Source organism: Meleagris gallopavo, chromosome 2 (assembly GCF_905368555.1).
Source record: "Meleagris gallopavo chromosome 2, MGAL_WU_HG_1.1, whole genome shotgun sequence".
Classification (NCBI taxonomy): Eukaryota; Metazoa; Chordata; class Aves; order Galliformes; family Phasianidae; genus Meleagris; species Meleagris gallopavo.
Window position 1 is genome coordinate 69,716,069 of NC_139405.1, and position 24,716 is coordinate 69,740,784.

Below are 24,716 nucleotides of genomic sequence, written 5' to 3' on the forward strand. Positions count from 1 at the left end.
AGTTCACACTCTGGAAATTCAAAGGCCTGAATCCACCCTTTATCAAGCCCATATTATTCAAGATCACAAACTCAAATAAGATGTTTTTTTGGCTCAAAGCTTGCTTCCTGAGGTATTTCTTGTGATAAGACTCTGATCAATTTGTTGAGGAGGCAAGTGATGGGTGTTACTGTGTGACCATCGACATCTCTTTGTGGGCATTTGAAAGCACCTTCCTCCAGAGCTGCTTGCCTCCAGAAGTGAGTGCTCAGAAGGATTTACTGGTGGAAGACCTGGCCTGTGACTAAATTGCTCCAGCTTGGTAGGGAAAAACTGGGGAATGATACCATCGTGTCCTGTGAAAAACAGGATGCAGGTGGGCATCCATGCTCCCTCTTATCTGCTGGCAAGGCCCGGAAGATGGGAACAGAGTTTTCTGCTGAGATCCCAGAGCCAGAGGCTGTCAGTCCAAGGAGAGCTGACTCAGCCACTTTGGATTTGAGCTATCACTCTAAAGACACAGTACAACCATTGAAAAGTGGCTATCATGGCTGTGGTCCCCATCATCAACAGAACAATGCCCAATGACCCACCACTACTGAAGATCAATGACTGAATTATGAACCACCTTGGATCCACAGTGACTATGTCCCTCTTGCTTCCTATAAAGATTCCTCACTTTTTCTTTCCTATCTTTTCTATCGCCCTCCTTTCCTTCCCCATTACCCTAATTCATAATAGTGTCCGTCCTCCCCTTCCCTATCTCCCTGATTAAGATTTGTAATAAACTGGTCGGACCAACATTTGAACCCTTGTTTCTTAACCTCACACCGGGTATACAGATTGCAAAGAACCAACCTCCTCTTCCTCCTATAAATTGGAGCAAGACATATACACACAGATATCTTATCTCTGGAAACTAGTAACCAAATTCACAGAAACAGAACAACTCCACCTGATTGACCTGTGATCTTTAAATATCTCTGTCATTTACCACCCAGTCCACAAATGCCAACGTGCAGAGGAACATTAGAATTTTACATGAAAGCTCCCAGGTATGATTCTCCCTTCAGTAATTTCATAGGAATTAAGAAGTTCAAGATTGCACACAGAAAAACTAAGTGTAATATATCCACTGTCACTTACAAACAGGATGATCTAAGTTTATATCAAATTTTGAATATTTAAAAACTTCAGTAAACCAAATAAGTCCAGAGCTATACTCTTGCATTACTTCCAGTGAGCGCAGTGGGACTGGATGATCATGGAGGTCTTTTCCAGCCATGATGATTCTATGATAATATTAGTTCCAAAGAAAACCGCACTTAATTATGCTTACATTTAAGAATATCAGTCCTTCTAATGACTTAATAGATAAGCTTCATGTGTTAGAGTGTTACACAGTAGTAAAAGTCTTTGTTTCTAGTGCAAAGAGACACTCTCTGATCCTCTGACATACTGATTCATATAGTCAAAAGACATTTTTAAAGGACAACATAAATTAATATGTAAATATGCTGGAGACAGTGTATCAACAGATTCCCATTCCGCTTTTTCATATATGTTGAATAATAGATGTTTCAGTCAGCTTTCAGCCCATCCTTGTTCAATTCATGACAGTTACAGCAGTATTTTATAATCAGTGGTAATTAATTACAAAGCTACTCTTATTAATGCACTGAACATTCTAAATAATTATAAAAAGTAATTATAAAACAAAAACAATCAACTTCCCGCACATCTTTCCCTAGCTACATTGAATATCATGTTTCTGAAAGTGGAAAAACAATAAGCAAAGCAGAATAATTAAAAGTTACATTTTTCAAACATAGATTACATATGCTTTGTTAAAAAGCAGAAGCATAGTACTCTCAATATTCAGGGAAAATACATGGTGTTTGTCATTTCTCTACAGCAAAAACATGCATTCATCATCATTAACAATACCTCAGCATTTTTACCTCACACTAAGCATAGGCTGCTATCCCTTCATTCCTTTCTGCATCTCAATTTTAAATCTTCACCTTCCAAATTCCAAGTGTAAAATGGTAGTCTTAGTCCCTTCCTGCCTTAGCAGGTGCCCTCTTGCTTGCCAATTCTGGTAATTACCAGCATACTACCTGCCACAAGGAGCCCACCTGGGTTGCATTCAATAACATGAATTGCTCATTCTGTGAAGAAGCTCACACCATATTTTTACAAAAGTCGTGTGCTAGCAGTAATAGTTTACACTACTTCTTAACAATCTTAATTTAGCTAAAGAATGACCAAATACTATTACAAAGTATTGCTACACATTTAGTGACCCTTTTATACTTTCATACAGCGAAGTGCTACAGCAAAAATAGCCTCAAAACACTTGCACAAATCAAGTCAACAGTGGTTGATGCAGAACATACACATTTTTCACTTATTGTACTGATCAAATGGTCACTGATAGTCATTTGTCTAAAGGTAAACTGTTAGGGAAAAAAAAGAATGAATCATTACTGTTATAATCACTTTCACCAAACAACAGTAAAGATGATCAGCACAAGAGGGGAGAACAGTTTAGACAGTATAGTAAACCTGTCCTACATGCAGTGAAAAAGAGGATCATAGAAATTTAAGTACCTTAATCAAACATGGGCAAATTCACTTTTTTTGTATACAGGAATACAGTTTTATGATTTATCTTGCTTATAAATCTGGTTCATTTTCAACTGAAGGTTTTTGCCTTCTCATCCTTCAGTGATTTCTTGTTCAGTTTCATGCAATTTAAATGAAACTTGAGGACTGATCTCTTGATTAGCTTATGCAAAAGCTGTATTCATCTTTCTAAATCTATCAGCTCCAGTCTAGGAAGGGAGCAAAATGAGATAAGTACCTCTCATTAAACTTGAATAAGTTATATCTATACGTAGTTGAGTTAGGTATTCTTATTTATACAGTTGTAGGGGTTTACTCCATCTGCTGACACTATGTTGATATTTGCCATGAATTGTCATCCATTTCTGTGCACCAGAATGGTAAACTTCTGTGAGCCAGTTTTATACCACCTAACAAAAGAGCTTAGTTTAAAAAGCATTTAGAGAGATTATACTCATGTACCTACACACATGGTAATTAGGGTCATGTGGAATTAAAATCCCTCACAAAGAACCATTTTTTCCCCCCAGCAACTTCTCAAGAGTTATAGGTACTTTAGATTTTAATTTCACTCCAGTGGTCTCAGTCTTCCCCACTACAAGAAATTGAAACTACCACCAATATGAACTAACTAAACCAAATCAGAAAAAGTGCTATTTGTTGTTGTAAACACATTTCCATTCGCCAACTTATGATAGTTCTTCTATATCACTTCAAGAATGTACATTTCACAGCATTGCCTGATAACAATTAAGCTGGCAGGTAGTAAGCTTAGTTTGATTTAAAGGAAAATAGTTCTCTATCCAGAAGCAATACTCTACAAATGATGAATTTTTCCATCAGATTTCTACATCTGCTTTTACAAAATTATCTCTAATATTTTATTATGAAATACTTCTGTTCTTTAAAGGAAATGAAACTCCTACCCATCTGTACAATCAATGAATATACAGGTGTTATGATTAAGAAATATACAAGAGAGAGTTTGGCTAAGCAGGTTATTACACCAAAAAGAAGAGATAGAGGGCTTACCCTTGTCCTGGGCTTGCTGGAAAACTCCAAAAGGAAAGATCTCCAGAAAGAGAACCTTCCCCACTGGTAGTCAGCTCTTAAATGGGTCTAGGAGAGGTGGAGCCAAGCTCCACCCCTTCTGGCAGCACAGGTGAATTGCCTTCACCTGTGCTCCCAGGGCTGACTCATTGCTCACCTCTGGTGATCAGTCAGAGGTTCAGGCCATGATTCAGCAGTTCCCATACACCACCCTTGCTGCCTTCCACATTTCTAGTGCAGAAATATGTGAAAACACATATCTGCTGCCTGAAGTTATCACTTTGAAACATATGTGCTTATAAATTGTTCCAAGAATGATTTATTTTTCTTTTTAACTAAGAGATTACACAAATAGCAAACCTATACATTTGTGAGAGTTTTCTGAAAAACACTGTCACATCAAGCAAGTACAATCTATAATGCACAACATACACCATCCTCTTATTTCAGAAGCGTCAACAGCTACAAAAATGGACGCTAATTTATGCTATTTTAAAATAGAGTCTGTAACGCAATGGAAAGCATAGCAGTAACAGCAGAGTAGCAAGGTCCCAGGCTGCAGCAAACAAGGATCTACTCAAATGCAACAATCATGGACACAGAAACAAAAGAAAGAAGCTACTTACCTTCAGGAGGCCTCAGCTACACAGTCATCTCCAGCAAGATACCCTTACCTCCACTGCCAACCCATAAGTGAGGTCTGGGAAGGGGTAGATCCTGGCTCCACCCCTTCTGATCATCTTCATGCACCTGAGTTCCCCTGGGTTGGCCCTGCCTTCTCATCAGGTGCTCAATCACTGGTTCAAGCTGTGACTTAGCATTTCCACTACAGAGTACTTGTGTAGAAAAAACACCAAGAAGCTACATTCATTTGACCAAAAGGAACAAAAATACACATTACTGGAGTGAGCTTCTTTAAAAAATAAAAATAATCATAGAATCATAGAATCATAGAATGGCATGGGTTGAAAAGAACAATAATGATCACCTAGTTTCAACACCCCTGCCTTGTGTAAGGTCACCAACCACTAGACCAGGCTGCCCACAGCCACATCTAGCCTGGCTTTGAATGCCTCCAGGGATGGGACATCCACAACCTCCTTGGGCAACCTGTTCCAGTGCATCACCACTCTCAGAGTGAAAAACTTCCTCCTAATATCTAACCTAAACCTCCCCTGTCCTAGTTTAAAACCATTCTCCCTTTTCCTATCACTATCCACCCTTGTAAACAGCCATTTCCCCTCTTGTTTATATGCTCCCTTCAAGTATTGGAAGGCCACAGTGAGGTCTCCCTGGAGCCTTCTCTTTTCCAAGCTAAACAAGCCCAGTTGCCTCAACCTTCATAGGAGAGGTGCTCCAGCCCTCTGATCATCTTAGTGGCCTTCCTCTGGACCCACTTTAAGAATTTCACATCTTTCTTGTGCTGGGAGCCCCAGGTCTGAATGCAGTATTCCAGATGGGGCCTCACAAGAGCTGAGTAGAAGGGAACAATCACCTCCTTCTCCCTGCTGGCCACTCCTCTTTTAACTCAGCCCAGAACAAAGTTGGCCTTCCGTGCTGCAAGTGCACACTGCTGGCTCATGTCCAGCTTCTCATCCACCAAGACCCCCAAGTCCTTCTCCATAATCTGGAAATTTGTTCATCTACCAATCTGAAAAGCCCTAATTTATAGGCATCACATTATCTATAGTTCAGCTTGTGGCTGATAACAAAATGAAAATGATTAGGAGAGACAAGTGGTAGTTCTGAAGGATAAAGCAAGGAATTAATGTAATAAAAATATCTCTGCCAAGTTGAAGTTGCCTGGATTAGTAAGAAAATATGCTCTATGTCAAGCTCTCCTTCTGTCCTATTCCAGTTCCCTTTCTTCCTCACCAAATCATCTCCACCATTGTTAGTTTCAATTACCTCCTACTTAATGCTACTGTCATAGTTTTGGATGGGACAGAGTTAGTTTTCTTCCTAGAGGCTTGTACGATTTGGATTTTTGACGAAAAAACAATAGTGATAACCAATGTTTTAGTTATTGCAGAGCAGTGCTTACACAGAACCAAGGAATTTTCTGCTTCTCACACTGCCCTGCCAGCAAGAAGTTGGGAGAGGACACAGCCAAGTTCAGCTGAACAAAACTGGCCAAAGGGATATTCCGTATCATAAGGCTCAAGTATTAAAAGATGGGGAAAAGGAGGAAGAAGGAGGGAACATTCAGAGTGGTGGTGTTTGTCTTCCTAAGAAACAACTAACCTATGTCAAATCCTGATTTTCTAGAAGTGCCTGAACATCTCTCTGCTCTTGGGAAGTAATGAATGAATTCCTTGTTTTGCTTTGCTTGTGCCTACAGTTTTTGCTTACCCTAGTAAACTGTCTTTACCTCAACCCATGAGTTCTCACACTTTTACCCTTCTGATTTGTCCCCCATTCTGTTTGGAGAGAGCAAGCAAGCAGCTGAGTGCAACTTGCTGCCTAGAAGAGCTAAGCCACAACAGCTACTAACTGACTCCAAAATAACAACCACTGAGCTGTACAATGTTTTGACTACAAACAGAGCTAGTAAATATAAATAGGCACAGCTAGAATTGTGGAGCAGCTGCAGCTGGCAAGCTTTTGCTGCAGAAAAAAAGCCTCTTTAAATGTATTCTAACCTACTCTTCCCTTACAAAATGGGCTACATTTAATTTCCAAACGAATCTCAAAAAAACTTTAGAATCAATTACACAAAATCCACTTGGGTTACTGGAGGTAGAAGAATAAAACATGCTAAAGAAAGTAGTGCAATGAATAGTGGCTCTGAGAGATTCTATTTTCTTTATTACTTAAGTGGACAAAGCTAGTTCACTTTTGGAGTAAGTTTTTCTTAAATTTCGCAGGTCAAAATGTCTCTTCTTGGAAACTGCGAACAAATAAAGCCATTTAAAAAAATTAATATAACAAGAGAAAAACCCCATAAACTCATTAGTTTACATCAACTAAAGGTGTTCAGTTGAATGACACTTTGTTGTTCAGATAACCAACAGCTATTGTTCAGCTAAGAAAATAAAGATCTTATTTCTATAGCAATTCTAAAGCATGCTTAAATTTGTGAAAACTTCTTTTTCCCACTACTTACAGCTAAACCACTGTTAATAGCAAACTCCAAAGGAGAAATGGTGGCATTTAGAATATAAGAATATAGAATATATATTCTGAGTTGTAATATTCTTCCTATAGTAATGTACTCTTTCTTTGTTTATACTAAGGAGAGATGTCAGTTCACACAATGAAAAAAGAAAAGGAAAAGGAATATCCATGAGCTATCAAGCATCCTCTGTAAACAAACTTGAAATATCCATCAAAGATCCAAACTGAGTATCAGAAAAGTCTAAGTTAAATGCTGATGCAAACAAAGTCCTTAAAGTATGCAAAGAAATTTAACAATGAACCATAAAGGGAATAACTTAATGGAGGTAAAAACACTCTGTACTTCTTTATAGAATTAGAATGTTAGTTTTGATATGCGAGCTGATCTCAAGAAAATTCTGGAATCAAATGATGTAGATTATACATACTGCTCCAGCTATATCACTATACCCCTCTGGAAAAGCCAGCCTCTGCAAAGGTTGCTGCAATTGCTGACACCTTCTCACTTCTGAAAGCCATAACAGGCTACCTGTCATACAGGAAAATCAGGAAAACACACACAATTTCTTTATCACTCACTGCCAGAGTTTTAATCCACATCAACAAAAGATTGTGGCATACCACTGCCATGAGCATTTGACAGAATTAAAAAATGGCACTCTACAGAACCTAGGGCCAAATTCATTCTTTATCTATGTCCTTTGAACTGAGCTCACCTTTAGAGATGAAGCTGTTTTGAGCTTTATCTTTTTTTAGGTGAAAAATTGATACAGTGAAACCAGTCCTGTGTCTTTGTTTCATCTTTCTCTCTTCTTACCCCATAGCCCTAAACTTCCATCACAGTGTGTACACTTAAGATCAACTGAATATTTTTTATTTACTTTTTCACTGTCATGGGAATACAGACATATTATATCACAGAATCATATTATATCATAGAATCATAGAATCATTAACGTCAGAAAAGACCACTAAGATCACCTAGAAAAGACCACTAAGATCACCTAGAAAAGACCACTAAGATCACCTAGAAAAGACCACTAAGATCACCTAGAAAAGACCACTAAGATCACCTAGAAAAGACCACTAAGATCACCTAGAAAAGACCATCAGCACATCACACCAAGCCCCTAATTTTGTCCCTCAGTGCCACATCTACACATTTTCTGAACACCTCCAGCAACAAGACTGCACTACCTCCGTGGGCAGTCTGTGGACTGTGGACCTCACCACTCTTTCTAAGAAGAATTTTTTTTCCTAATATCCAGTCTGAACTTCCCTTGATGTAACTCAAGACCACTACCTCCTGTCCTATTGCTGTTACATGGGAGAAGAGGTCAATGCATATTCTCACAACAATCTCCTTTCAAGTAGTTGTAGAGAGGGATAAGGTCTCTCCTGATTCTCCTGTTCTCCAAACTGAACAATTCCATATCTTTGCATTTAAACATCTCCAAGAGAATTTCTACACAAAAGCTTCAAGTAGAGAACAGAAGATAAACTACTAAAACAGTGCCTGAGATTATCTTTGCTTCCAGGATCACATCAATACTAATTCTTCCTACCTCTTATGAAACTCAAACCTAGTGCAAATAAGACCGTTACAGTACTGGTATGTGAGATACCCATGCAAGGCATATGCCACAGTGCATCTAGCTGAACTGCTTGATTTAAGACTTTGTCTTATATCATTTTGATATTGTGGTACCCGGTGGGTACCAGCATCCAAATGATCAACTCAGATTTACAGAATCTTAAGGAAATAGATGATAACAGTACTCAAATGAATATAAAAGGGGGAAGCATCCTAACACAATACTTTGGAGATTCATACTTAGCTTTATATGAAAGCTATTTTATTTATATGAATATATTTATTATATTTATACATTTATTTATATGAAAACCACTACTAACAAGTACATCACACCCCTACCCAGAAAGAGAAGTGTAATATTTTCCAATTATTTCTAGTTTGAACACATCTGTTTTCGTGGCCTCCTACAAGAAATAAAAACAAGATATACTCTTCCATATCTCATATCTTTTAGTCATTTTGGTTTAAATCAAAAAAGTAACAATGGTAAAGTCTGGTATGTGTCCCATTGGCATATTTACGCTATGTACATTCTAGTCTCTAAGTAAGAAGTTTGCATTTGACCAGTTATGGATGAACTGTGTCTATTGCTGAGATAGCACATATGAAAAATTGCAACTGTAATAAAATAATAAATAAACATAATATGACACAATGATTTACAATATAATAAAATAAAATAGTAGTAGAAAGCATTGAATTCATCTTTGTTTCAGTCATTTATGAGGTACTAATGACCTAACAACTTTCATCAGAAAGATGCAACTAAAAGGAAATAAAGGGATCCTGACATCCAAGACTAACAGATGACTGAAGCATTAATCAACCTGTATTTTTATATAACCACAGTATGTTTAAGATTTTAATGCAAATTAACTGTTAAAAAAGGCTTTAATAGCTCAATTGTATGTGCTAAGGTAAAGCACATGAATAGATCTTCTTAGAAACACTTGAACTATCAGTGATGGCTTTCTGTCACCATTGTTTTTTAAAAAATATTTTTCAGGGAAGGATTTTTTTTTTTAAATAATTGCAACCTACATTCAGTATTTTTTTAGAGAAGTAAGATCTTCGTGTAGCTGAATACAGTGTTCAGTAACACACAACATTAAAGCCAATAGCAAGTTGCGAGATAAGAAATCATGTTAATAGGCAGGTGATTTTAGGTTTTTAGGCTCAGAGTTGGGTCACCTGGAGAAGAGAGATGTATATAAGAAGGATTTGGATTTGGTATTGAGGGATGTGAGGCATGAGAAATTCAAGAAATGAGGATTTTAGAATGAATTGATAAAAAGGAGTGGGCATAGAAGTATGTGAAGGAAGTGCACGGATGAGAAAAATTATTGCCGGAGTCTACTGACTAAGTCCTTGTTTGGAGGCAGAAGCATAACATTCTGTGCTCAGTCATATTCCAGTTGTCAGGAGTTTGACAGCTTTTGTAAATTTTTGTTCTTGTTCTGGTGATGCAATGCAACCACAACACATCTACAGCCTTATAGAGGAGCATAGGAAAAATAAACACATGTTCCCCAAAATATCTGAATATTACCAGTACCTGCTATTATGGTAGTCATTAAAATAGGTTGAATTAGCTCAAAACTTTTGCTTTAAATTGGGCTCTAGCAATTTTGCAGAAAGAGAAAGAATTAAGGTTATCAGCTTAAGTTGCAGGTGAAAAAAATATTATGTTTGTATTATTTAGTATTCAGAGAGAAACTGTTCTTATTGATTAAATTATTTATCTTTTAAAAAGTTTCCTTATTTTCTTTTTTATTTTCCTTTTGTGCACTAAAATAGTGCATTTTTCTCCAATATAAAACCTAATGCATATAAAACTAAAATTTCTAAATCAAATATTTATTTTAGTTTTTTGACCATACAGTTTCCATCTTCTTCCCAAAATTCTGAGTTTTAGATAAAGTATCATTCAAGAGCTTAAACCTAAGAAGATTTTTCTATGAAAGAAAGTAGTATATATTCATATAAGAGATTCTGAGGAATTAAGATCAAGCTTCCAATAATAAAACGTTTTTTGTCTAGATGAATCACATTAAAAACTGCTACTGGACATTAAACCTGTTTAGCAGATAAAAAAAAAAATGCAAGTAACTAAGAGATGAGAGATTTTGGCTGACTGAACCATGGTCATGTAATTCAATGGTCAGGTAAATATCTGACTCAATACGTGTTATGTAAGGTCAAGAACAATTCAATGGCGTAATCAGAAACAGAACAGACAGCTGGTTCATCTGAGACACTGTTTTGGCAATTAACTGCATAGTAGTTGTTAAACAAACCCCTTACTGTAGCCAAAAGTCTACATCAGTACAGCAATTTAGACGAAAGTCTAAAATACTATTCAAGGTTATTCCTCTCCAGGTATAGGATTTCTACACATTATAAGGATGTTGAAGGGCATGTCACAATCACCAGCAACCCCTTGAAGGAACAAGAGAAAAAGTAAATGATATTTTATTGAAGCTATGTAAAATTTACAAAACTTATTTATTGCTTATCAACTTTATGTATTATATTGTTCAGAAGATTCAGTTTCAGATATACATGCAATTAACTACAACTGCATAAATCAGCAATGACCAGTGAGGACTTCCATTATAAATAAATAAATAACTGAACATGTTTGGGGTTTTTTTTTGTCCATCCTAAAATCATTGCTTCACCAATAAGCTGTGTAATAGTCACTATTAACAACAGATGGTTTCACTGCATTAGACAAAACGTGAAAGGGCCACCATGAAAAGAGAAATTTAAAGTGTTAAAAATAAAAGAAAACAAGAACCTAACACAATTAATGCAATTAATATTTTTAAGAGAAGCAGAACTCCATTGTGTTGTAAATATAGTAAAATGCTTCTAGCTCATGTGAATCACTTGTTAATGGGACTATTGTGCTTTTGTATATTACTATAAAGTAACATCACATGCACAATTAAAGGCATTTTCTAATCACTCATGAACAATAACTGAGGAGAGAATCTCCCCTGTTTACAAGATGCAGTCACAGATATAAACAAAAAATAGGAATTTCAGTCATTCATCAATTCAGTACCAATGTTTGTGTATCCCCTTGCCTCTACACTATTGTTAGAACTGCAATTATGCCCTCAAAGATGAACCAGAAATAAAACAATACTGTAGTTTAAACCACTGAGGTCTAACAATTTGAATTACTGCACATGTACATGCACACAGCCAAAGTATGATGTATTTAGTTATCCAGTTGAAAGAGTCATGAGATTTTTAAATTAAATTCCACTCAAATGTTACTAAAGAGGTAGAAATAGGTGTGACTGAATGGAGGACAAGGGGATTAGCATAGACGGCAATCTTTTGCATATTTTTCATTCTAAATTAGAAAAAAAAAAAATAGAAATAATGTTAAATGACAGATATACAAGCATCAGAAATGCCCAAAGAGTATTTCTAGTCTACCTAGCTAAATGACCATAGGAAATGCACCGAAACATGATCAGCCTCTGAGGCACTACAATCAAAGTGGATATTCTCCCACTGCTGCTTGATTAAGGTACACCAGTTTCTAGACCTTCTATACTCTTATTGTGCATGCATTTATTTGCTCACAGTTTTCCGTGGCAACAAATTCCAGCATTTTGCTGCTCGATGCTTAAAAAGTCTATACTTTAAGCAAATTTGCTTCAAACAGTTATATTAGTTTCGGCTAGCTCTTGTACAACTGCGTTTTCTGAATAATTATTGTATATTTACCTCATCCATCAACTTCATACATTTTGCAAAACCTCCTTCATAAATAACTTTTCAAAATATATGTTCTTGATCATGGCACACACATTTAACCAATCTGGACAAATTCACTACTATCAAGTCTTAAGCTCGCTTTGGGAATCAGCGCTCAAATAATTTCTTTAACTATTTTACTAGCCTCAAGAAAACAGCAGAACATCTGATATATGCTCGTACTTCTGGAAATACACTGTAAGTCCATCTGGAAATAAACAGAAATTCCGTTTACAAATATTTTCCCTTAGAAAGCACATACCGCTGACTGTTACATTTTCCAGAGCTGTATTATTTTTTTTAAAGGCCTTGAAAAGAGACAGCTGTTTTTCATGTGGATTCCTCCACCATATTGTTCAGCAAGATTAAATTCTACACTTGTGCATTTAGTCCTGGCTATAAAAGTATCATTGTAAGTTTTAGTCAATAAATAACTTCACATATTGTAAAAGAGAAGGATAAGCAAACAGTGAAACTGTGTTTTTAATCAATTAATGCTGGCCAGTGGCCTTAATGCAAAAGAAGTTACTTTGTAGGCAAACATGAAACAGTTTTTACAGAAAATTGGGATGACCAGGAAGTCTCAGATGGAGCAGCAAGAGGGCAAGCAAAATTTCTCTTAGATAACGAATAGTCTCTGAATTAAGAAGATAAAACTACCACTTATTTATATGCCTAACACAATAAAGAGCAAGAAAATAGCGTGTATGATACTTTTAAAGTTTAACTGCATGTATTCTGATAATTTAGACAAAATTTTGTAGTATAAAGTATGAGTAATCATCTAACCAGTTACGTTTCATTTTAACAACTAGTTTAGGCTTTTAAAACATTATCAATAGTGGTTGTTTTTAATATTTAATGGAATGCAACACATTTCAGTTAGACTTTTCTTTGTAGTTGCAAGGAAAATTGCAAATACATTTTGAAAGTGCCATCTTCTCAAAGATACCTTCATGAAATCTCAGGGTGTTTTGGCTAGATTTATAATCTATGACAAATTAGGCTGTACCTACATGAGTAAATTAAAAAGTGCCATGGAACATTCTCAGGCATTGAATAAAATCATCTAATCTTTACAGACTCCTAGAAGATACGAATTGTCATTTCAACCCCAAACAATACTTACATTCCCTCCATACCACGCATTTAGCAAAACACTCATATTAGTTCCAAAACAGGATCTCAGCCTTCTTCATTTTCATATTTCATTTCTTTATGCTGAAGACATCTGAAAGCTGGAAAAAATATTTAAAGAAATGAACAAATAGAAAGTTAATATATTTATTAAAGCTAAATACTTAACAGATTTTAATAACTTCATAAAAGCTATTGCAGATCATCAAAGCAATTTATGAACTAGAAGTTTCTAAAAGTAACAAAGTAGGCTGTTACACAAGAGATTTAAAATAGCTGTTATGATTTATCAGGTCCTGATTGCTTTGAGGCAGTTAGAATTCAAAACAGAAATCAGAGCTCTCTTGTAAAATCTGTCATATGTTTATCTGGTGAAGATGACAATCTTTATTATTTTCTCAATAAACCATTGAGATTGTTATATTCTTATTTGATAATTTGGAGCATTAGCCTGTAAACCACGCATGCTACTGGAGAGTTTTCTAACGAGGAGGAATATGGATTTTTTTAAGTTACTTTAGGCAAAGAAAAACATTTGTAATGCAAACTGGTAGAGAATAAGCAATTTAGAGCTATGGTAGAATATCAAGAATGACACTCTTCTTAATGTATCTCATTATATCCAGATGCTGGAGAACACAATACTTAATACCATGCACTCATCTCAGGCAATGAAGATTGAAAGCCTGAACCTATAATTCTTGAGGCGAAACTTTTATTTTCTGCAAGATTACAGAATTAAGCCATATGTTTCACAGGCATTTTTTTTTCTTTATTTCTATTGTATTCTGTTTTGTAGATTACGTTAAATCAGATCTTTATTTCCTGAACTTAGTTTTTCTTACTTCTATCCTGCTAGAGTTCTTCTGTGCCTCGAAGGCATGATACACAGCTGGGATGAGAGAGAGGTATTCTTTAAAACAAACACTTCCAATTGTTCTTTGGTTCCTTGAAGCAAAGGCAGGAAAATCTAAAAACCAGATCCTTGCATTGGATTGTATGGCAGATAAAGCAAGTCTTTTAGCTATCAAAAACCTAAGTAGGAAGGCCTGATGTTTAAAAGAACTGAGCTGAAATTTGCTGCCTGCAGAATGTAGGCAAATACCACAGCGCAGGGACAGCTTCCATTTTCATTTACTATTTGCAGAAGATCGATGAAAAGTGCTTTATGAAATAAAAAATGTACTGATTATAGATAGGTACACAGTATATACACACACATCTCCTCATAAATGTTTAACTGAGGCTGCGTATTCACAGATATTTCTCTCTTCATCAGTACAGGTTTAAGGAGAACTTGTCTGAAGCCTCGTGCTTTCTTCCACATTTGTGTTACTCTCTTGCTTTTCCTAACATAACTATGTGCAAGTCCACAAAGCCAACAGTGAACAGATCCATAAATAACCATACTAAAAATTAAATCCAATTTAGGATTGGAGGGAGAGTTTTCATCCCTGATCAAGTTGAAAGACAGAAAAAAAAAATGCAGAGAACAGTGCTACTGGCAGAATAATGAGAAGGGTAATCTAGTGAAAAATGTGACAAATGAAATGTGTCTGAGGAGAAGATGTTCTGCTTATCGATCAAAATTGAAACTTTTTTTGAGACAATGATGTAAGGATAAATCTTTTTAAGATATACCAGATAGGTATTCACCGTTTTACGAATTTTACAGAATAAGCTTTCTCAGCCTGACATAGACCTGGCCTCTATTTATGTGTTAGAGCTTAAGAAATGGAGATATTTTATTTATGAAAGTGGATGTACCAAAGAATCTTCCTCTTTGGAGGTCATCCTATTCTCATCCTGCCTTTTAGATAAAATGCTTTCAAAATGATGAATAAATGTTTACCAGATTAAGGCTCTGAAAGGAGGTGGAGAAATTGAATACTGTGTCCATGTGCTATGAGGCACACGGAGCCATGCCTTTAAGCAGAGATATTTCTCTGCCATGTACTCCCACTCTGCCCAGTACTGTTAATGACGGTTGACATGGAAGAGAGAATTTTTCCAAGATAACCCTCAACCTTTCAATTTATTTTTCCTATAAGCATAATTTTTTGTATAAATAAAGACAAATATATTTATTTTCAGAAAATATCCTATATATGTGATGTTTGTCAAAACTTTTAAATTAATTCAGCCTTCACTTACAAGAAGGTAAAAATAACCATTAACTGGGTACTTATTATAAAGGATTTATCTGTTGAATGTACAGACATACATCAGATACAGATAGAGGACGTTTGAAATCTGCCAGCCTACATTCAAAACAAAATTCTGCATAGCAGCTTGAACATTTGATTGTCCAGACACCTCCCCAAGGGCTACATTGCTACATTTTAGTTATAATCACCAAAGACAATGACAGAGAATGTACAATGCAACTCAAGAAACACATATATTTATTGACTATGAAATACTCTCAATACTCTCACAAAGCACCAATATTACACTGCAAGTTGATTCACTATTTGCTCAGACCCATTTTTCAGTCACATCACCTGACTACAAAGTGCAAGAAATGTATGAACTTCCCTTTGATACATATTGAGAAACCCTGTGGGCTCCTTTTGGACAATTCTATCCAGCTTTGTCAAGTCGCACTGATATTCCAAGACAGCACCAGAGCCCAGAGCAAAGGCACAGGATACCAGACTGATGCATCCAGCCTGGGGCATGAGAAGATTAAAAAAAAAAAAAAAAAAAAAAAAACCACCACAACATGCTCAAACTCTTCTAGAAAAAAAAAAAAAAAAAAAAAAGGATTATTTCTTCATAATAAAACTACAGACATAAACAGAAATTACAGAGAAAATTACAATAAAATTTAATTTAATAGATTTTATAGATGCATTTCTCAAACCTTAAGTATTATTTCCTTATTATTATAATTAAAACTTTCTATTGCAACTCCATCCATGTGAATTGAATCCTTACAACTTCATCAAAACATCAAATACATCTTTTTCATAAAAAGTTATCTACTGTAACTTTGTTATAGGTAGTACAGCCACAATTGTTAGGGCAATTTTCTATTAAATCACTTCAGGTCCATCAAAGAGCTTCAAGTATAAATCATTTCCTACAACCAGTTTCCAAAGCCAGAGCAATTATTATATTCCTGCAAATTTTTGAGCTTTAAGTGTGATGAGAATCATTAAAAAAAAAAAATATTCCCACTACCAAATCATCAGCTAAGTATTGCTGAAAGCAAATGGCAATCTAGGCATCACTGCACACTACTTGTTGATTTCCAGGCTTTTTGTGATAGCGAAGCACTTAGTGTTATCTCAATCAAGACTAACAATAAATGTCAGATGCAAAAACAACCACTGAATGGCTGTAGCTAGATTCTGCCTAAAAACACAGCAACTCAGAAGATGAAGGCAGCAGGAGGACAAGGAAATCTTCCAGGCAGCTTACATCTCTTTTATGCACAGTAGATTCAGTTCCTCTGGAGTGACTAAAATGTAAATGCTCCAGAGCTACAGGCTTGATAAAAGTTGTGTTGGTTATGTTATCAGCTTGTTTCTCAAATATTTCCTTCAGATGTAACTGCTAGAGTAGTTAGTCTACTACAGTCTCTAACAAATAGAAAAGTTTAAGAGAAACAGTGCAGAACAAAAAAAGGACAAAGGATAGAAAGACAGCTACGGAGTATTTGCTACTTCCACTGGCATCAAGAACTATCTGATTCCAGTCTTCATGGAACAAATCATAACTAACAAGCTTCTAGAAAGGCAGTTTTGTTACAAATGAAGAGATTGCATCTTGTGAGGAAAAAAAATACCAACGGTTATATGGTATTGACAACCTCACACCAACACAGTCAGCAATGTAGGAATAGCATATCAATAAGATAAGAAAATCATACATGTCTCTCATGTCCCCTCGTACACCTTATACAGAGGCTGCTCTGGTGAGGGAATGATTCTCTTAAGCCGTTCTGACATCTCAACAGGTACTGTTGAAGAAGAGCCTGTATGGTATTTCTGATCTCTTGCATAGAAGCTCTCCTAGTTTTGGATGGGATAAAGTTAATTGTCTTTTTTGTAATTGATACATTGTTGTGTTTTGGATTTAAGGTGAGAATAATTTTTATAGTGCAGCAATGTTTTAGTAGTTGCTGAGCTGTGTCAAGGATCACAGTCAAGGATCTTTCAGCTTCTCATGCTGCCCTGCCAACAAAGAGCTGGGGGTGAACAAGGAGCTGGAATGGGAAAGAATCAGGACAACTGATACAGACTGACCAAGAAGATATCCCATACCAAATATCATCTTGCTCTGAAATAAAACAGGGGGAGCTGGCCTCAAGAAGGTACAGAATAAAAACGTCAGGCCAAATAAGAAAACAACCAAAGTCAAAAGAGATTTTTACAGACTGATGCCACAGAAAGACTAAGGAGAATTCAAGTTTAGCAGTACCGTAATTCCTCTAAGTTCGAGGAAAGCAAAAAAAAAAAAAAAAAAAAAAAAAGAAGAAGAAAAAGAACAGAAGGAGAACAGAAGGGAAAAAAGGAAGAAGCTCAAAGCTGAGGTCAAGCCCAGAAAAATGAATACATTTTAGCTTTCACTAAAATTTCTTGGACAATATAATAAATTAATTTCTCAATTTTTTTAACAGAACAATTTAGCAGAGAGCAGAGCAACTTTCAAAGTCTGTCTTTAAGTGACAACAATAGCTCACAGTAACAGATCTGGTTAAACTGAATACAAATCAGACTACATTCATCTCTCTATAATAATGTTAAAGCATGAGCAAAACGTATTGGCATTGCATATACACTAGTAAGAAAGAAAACAGATAAGGAAAATTCCAAAACTGCAGATTTAAATTCAAAGTAATCAGAACAGCAAGCCATACATTACGAATTGTAGAAGAAAATCACTTAAACTACTTCACACAGGCTTTTGTAACAGGGAGAACACCTGAAGAAGCATAGTTTGATTAAGGATAACTAGCAAGGATTCCGGCAGGGAACTGTCATGCTTATCTAGCTTGCTGGAGTTCTTTGAAGATATAACTGCTGTAAAAGATAAGAGGAATTCAGTGGATGTAATATACTCAGATTTTTAAAAGTATTTGACAAGGTTCCAAACTAGAGATTAGTAGCTGAGGTAAAGAATAAAGGTTAAAATGAGCTACTGGATAAAAATACTGTATGAGGAGCAAAGCATAAAGTACTGCTGTAGAAGGAAACCTTTTTTTAAATTTGAAAAGATTTTGAGGTCTTCCAGGTTAATAGGCATGTGCAGAAGTCTAGAAATACATTATTTTTCTGATAGTGCCTTATAAAATGAATTGCCAAATACCCACATCATATATGATTGCATGCAAAGTGAATGAAATAGTATAAAAGTGAATTAAAGTAAATTTGAAGAATTTTACTGGCAAGTGAAAAAAGTTATATAATTTAAAAAGATCATGTTGACAACTAGGCTGAAAGCTAACCAGAAAAATGATCAGTGAGAAAAAAAATATATTGTCAAGAATAAGCAGCATGAAAAAAACAACAATGGAGTTGCTATTAAAACAGCTTTTTGCACAAAAGAAACAGCAAACAATTCTGTAGACTTTATTACATTGCTATGTAAGGTACTTGTCATGGATCATGCAGTTATGCATAATGCTGCTATAGTACAAGGGAATACAAATGTACTGCTGTAACAACAGTCAAGAAAGAAAAAGGAGCTGTTCTTATTGCTGTCAAAGAAACACAGGACATTAACACAGGATTCATTCTTTTATGGAGGTGCATCACAATAATGTTAAGAGAGTAAAAATTAAGAAAGTAATCTGATTTCAGAATGAGGATTCTGGAAGGAGAAAAATAGATAGAAAATGTTTCTTTAAAGGACTATAAATCTACAAATGAGTTGTTTGGAAAATTTATTCTTACACAGTTTAAGAAACATCTAGTATTTGGTTTTGTTCAACTGGAATAAAGACAAAAGGTAATTTTTTTTATATATAGCCAGGTTATTAGTAATTAGCATAGCTACATGAATGCAAACCTACACTCAGCAGACTGTACCAATGGAAATGGAAATAGTCAGTCAAGTTCAACTGCCTTCATATGACTGACAAAGTTGCGAGCAATCCATCCCTGACAGAGCTGTCAGATGGCTAATAACCCTTCTCTGTTCCACATCACTAAGAAAAAGAGCAGGGTACCTCAGCTGATTTGAAACCATTTCCATGATTTTTTTCTGTTCTCCAGTTTGTTTACCTTTCATCCTTCATCCAGTGCTTTCCAGGAATTTGTCTGCTAAACTTTTAAGGAGGCTTTGCCTGATCTATCTACTTTTCCCTAGAGTTTCCAGTTCCAGGTATGCAAATACGTATCCTTTGTCTAAATACACAGTGTCGAACTCCAAAGTATTCAGTGTTACAGACAAACCCAAAAAATTCTGCACTGTTAGATTTTAGACAAGTGAAACATTAATTTCAGATTCTCCTTTGTAGAGTCAATCTGTCCTGTAACTAAAAGACTAATTCATTTCAGGTGCCATTGGAAGGTAAGAAGGGCCACACAAGTGAAAGTAAAAAGGCAAGAAGGCTTCACGGTGACTAAGGGGAGTGAAAGGGAATAGTTAGGGATTGTTTATAGAAGCAAGAATGTAGAGCTTGTTAGAAAAATAAAGGATGGCAGACACTGGGTCTAGGATAGTGAGGGGGATGAAGGCCATAAAGATAAGGGTTTGAGAACGGCCCGAGGACATTTGGCAGAGAGATGATTAGATATCCACAGGGCAAGAAGAAACCAGTCTGGGGGGGATGCCCCCCTTTAAGTCAGAAGTTTACAACAAGAAAGGTCAAAGCTTGTCTTCGTGAGGAAGACAACAAATCTTCATCCCACAACCCACTAAGCACGTGCAAGAGGGGAGGGTCTGCATGCTAATGAACTCCCGGAGGTGTAATGAATATGTATCCAAATTCCAGGAAAGCTATTGATTATGTATTAGTTTGGCCTATATCTGTAGCACAATTTTACCAGATGGTGTGCAAGCTTGGAGGAATTAACCCCCTTGCACCAGGGCTTTTGCAGCGCAATTGCCAATAAAACATACCTTCTCCATATCCTTACAGGCTATAGGGTTTGATTTCCACACATCACCATCAACTGTCTTTCACAAATACAACAAAGCTAGTGATCATGGAAAATTACACATAAGATCTAATAAGTGCTGCATAAGGCAGAGAATCTTCAATGTGTAAATACAGAAAAATAAGTAAACTTCAGTAGCTTTTTTTTTTTTCTTTTTCCATTTTCAATGCATCTACTGATGTATTTTTTAATAATTATTCCCATATATATGTTAGTAATCTTTTTTGTAGCTAAGGTGATACAAAGTTGTTAACTCTAACTTTCTTCTCCTCTGTCACACTGAGAAGCACACCAATATTTCAAGCATAAAGATTATTCTTAGGTATCTGCTATCTTTTTATAGCTGTGAGCAATACTGGAGCTCATAGAAAGGTATTTAGATACACAGCAATTCTTTGGGCTGTCAATTTATTAGCAGAGAGCTATGGTTTAGAAATGTTCATACTGATTTTTTTTTTTTTTAAATGCCTTTCAAATGTAGCAAAAATCTTCTGCTCTACTGAAGCATATTATGTTATCATAATCCTTCCTGTAACAATTTATTCTCGTCAATATCTGAACTATATATGGGCTTCAATACCCGAGAAATATCTGATGGATCATATGAAGGCAAAAGTAAAGAATTCAGAATGATTTTCCATGAAATATTTAGGTAAGTTACCCACTTTCTTTGAAGCTGCTCCAGTGATCTGTGACATAAAGACGTCAGTTTCAGACAGTACATCATATGGGTCGCATCTTCATTACTTAGACCGACAAATGGATAGAAACTTCAAAACTCAGGCTGGAAACAGCATTAGATTTCACTCAGAACCACCACAGAATGGGAACGATAGTCTAGTGAGAGCAAGGCTTAACATTAAAACTACAGCAAAAAGAATAGAAATAATTTTAAAGCACTAACTTGTAGTTAGTGTCCAAATCCTTAAATGGAGTATTTGCCCATAGCAAAATGAAGCAAAATAGGAAGTTAAGAGTACTGAGGAAGAAAGAGAAGCTTTTACAGTTGACATACTGACAAAAGAAGATCCTCTCGTCTATAGCTGACAGTAGGATCACTGACTTGAAATAACACCTTATAAAAGCAGATGATCTGGCCACACAGATATAAGATCATTTATGATGAAAAGCCAAAGGTTCAAACTGCCATAGTGCATATCTTCAGGCACCTAAAAATGTCTGTCACTCTTGAAAGTGAAATGAGTTGTCCCATCCTTTTTTTTTCCTAAAATTCTGAACCAAGAAACTATGCTCTTTTACCTAAAATGTGCATTACTTCCAAAACCAATATTTTAAACCAGTACAAGAAACTATAAATCTCTTCCTATCTTATAGTTTATCTAATACATAATTGATAATTCCACTGAAGACTGCATTCTATCTACATTAAAATACATTATTTTCCCACTTAAAATATTTACTCAGTAGTTAGGACTCCATAAACAGTTAACATGAACCCTGAAACCCATGACCCGGAACCATGAAACCCACGGTAGTGGCCATGGCACAGGATTGGAAATCTGAGTGGTCTTCTATGAGTCTTGTAAGTGACTTCCAACTCAGGATATTCTGATTTAGCCACCGATGACCCTTAGAAGAGGTTATGGGAAGGGGTGGACCCTGACTCCACTCCTTCCAGTCACTCAGGTGTACTGCATGCACCTGAGCTCCCCTAGGTTGGCCCTGCCTTCCTACCAGGTGCTCAATCACTGGTTCAAACCATGACTTAGCATTTGTGATAAACCACCTAAAAGAATTGTCCAGAGCTGTTGCAAGTTTGGAAAGCCTCTTCTGGCTTCTCATAACTTCTGTGGTATCATCTAGCAAACACACAATCAGGTAGCAGTCGCAAATCCTCACTTGCTGTAGTCTGGGATCTTGTTGCTCTGCTGTCATTGTTGCCTTTTCCACTGTGTTTATAGATAGCATATATGTCATGATGTCACCGCATGAGACTACAATAAATCAGGGGCAGTACTGTTCATTTGGGGTCACATTATTGCTGATATGATTAGGTATGACAGAATGATCGACCTTTTTAGATATACTGGAATTAGCAAGCTCAGTTCTGCCTCAAGTCAGTACAGCCCTGGATGCATCCATATGAGATAATTGCAATTTCTTTCATTGTCCTAGTGCTTCTGTAAATTTGTTTTATATTATACGCAAAAAAATAAAAAAACACTGTGTCATACTGTCTGATAGCTTGATAAACACCTCCTGCAGTTAGTTTTGCCACATAAAACTGCAACATACTAATACATCTTTTTATTACATCATTAATTCTTTATAATAAAAGGTGAGCAGAAATACACCTGAATAATAATTCACTTAAGCTATATACTTATAACATCTAACAAGATTAGTTTTTGTTTGCTTTCTTTTGATATTTTTTTTTTAATAGCAACCATGTAGAAGCTAGTAATGTTCTACTGCAAAGGTATGTTTAAAAGGAAAAACTGTGCAAAAGTTTCCTAGAATTTCACAGATATTTCCTTGTGTAAACAGCTAAAAATACTGCTATCCTCTGCATCTCTGTTTCCATCAGTAAAAGTAAATACAACGCTTAGTAACCACTCTTCTTCTGAAATAAATCCTGCTTGTCTAGTTTCTGGCATGTTGAAGAGAAGTAGGGTTGAATATAGTAGGGTACTACAGTTAAAAGGGACCTTCAAAGACCATGTGGTTCAACTGCCTGACCAGTTCAAGGTTTACCAGAAGATAAAGCCCTCTTTTCAGGGTAGTATTAAAATACCTCTTGACTACTGACAGGTACGAGGTATTGACCACCTCTCTAGAAAGCGTGTTTCAGTGTCGGATCACTCACAAAGTTAAAAAATATATATTCCTCACGCCCAGTTCGAACCTCCCCTAATACAGCTTTATGCAGTTTCCATGTGTCATGTCATTAGTGACTAGCTAGAAGAGCCCAAAATCTACTTCTGCACTTCCCCTCCTCAAGAAGTTGCAGAGAGCAATGAGATCCCCTCTCAGCCTCAATTTCTACAACCCATGTGTACTCAGCCTTTCCTCATAAGACATTTCTTCTAGCCCAGTCCAGATGCTAACCTAATAACAAAGACGAAGATCAAATGACATGAACGCTTGCTTAGAATTAAATCAAGCTGTGTTAGAAAACAAATCCAAAAACAAAAGCCTATAAATGTATTGAGTTAGGGGATATGGAAACAAATAAGAAGCAATAGATTTTATATATATACATATACATACATACACACACAAAATTAGTAGAGGCATCCTCATGAAATAAATTGCATATCTTGAAAATAAGTTATTACTTATTTTAAAAGGACAGAGGAAGAAAAACAATAATCAAAGCACCAATCCTTATCAAAGAAGTGTTAGCTGATTCTGAGATACCTTTAACTGACAAGCAAATAATACTTGAAAAGACCGTGGATCACTATTTGAATGCATAATTAGACTTCAAAGAATATTGATAGCAATTCCTCCAGTTTCCAACACAAAAAATAAAAAAGTGATATAAGAACCATTAATCTCAGAGAAATGTACCTTAATATTTACCCTCCTGACAAGAGTGATTCCATCAGAACTTATGACATGTCAAGTTGCCAATTTAGGAATGTTCTTGTCCACTTAGGAGAAATTCAGAATTACACAGAACCTTAGGGATTGGAAGGGACCTCTGGAGGTCATATAGTCCAACAACTTCCTGCTAAACTAGGTTCCATATCATAGGTTATATAGGAAAGCCATCCAGGAAAGTTTTGAATATCTGCAGAGGAGACTCCACAACCTCTGGGCAGGTTGTCCCAGTGTTCCATCACCCTTAAAGTAAAGAAGTTGTTCCTCATGTTCAAATGGAACTTCCTGCATTCCAGTTTGTGTCTGTTGCTCCTGAGTCACTGGAACTCATTCACTTGTCACCCATCCTTTATATATTCATAAGCATCAATAAGATCCCCTCTCAGTGTTCTCTTCTCTGGGCTAAACGGTCCCAGATCTCTCAGCCTTTCTTCATCAGTGAGATGCTCCAGAACTCTCATCATCTTTGTGACCATCTACAGGACTCTCTCTAGAAGTTTCCCGTGTTTCTTGAACTGAGGATCCCATATCTGGACACACTACTACAGATATGGCCTCACAACAGCAGAGTAGTGAGGGAAAATAAACTCTCTTGACCTGCTAGCTGCAGTCTTTTTTAAAAAGCTCCAGGATAACATTGATCTTCTTGTCCACAGAGACACACTGATGGTTCATGGTCAACCTGTTGTCCACCAAGACATCCAGTTCCTTCTCTGCAGAGTTCTTTTTCAGCAGATCAGCTTATAACCTGT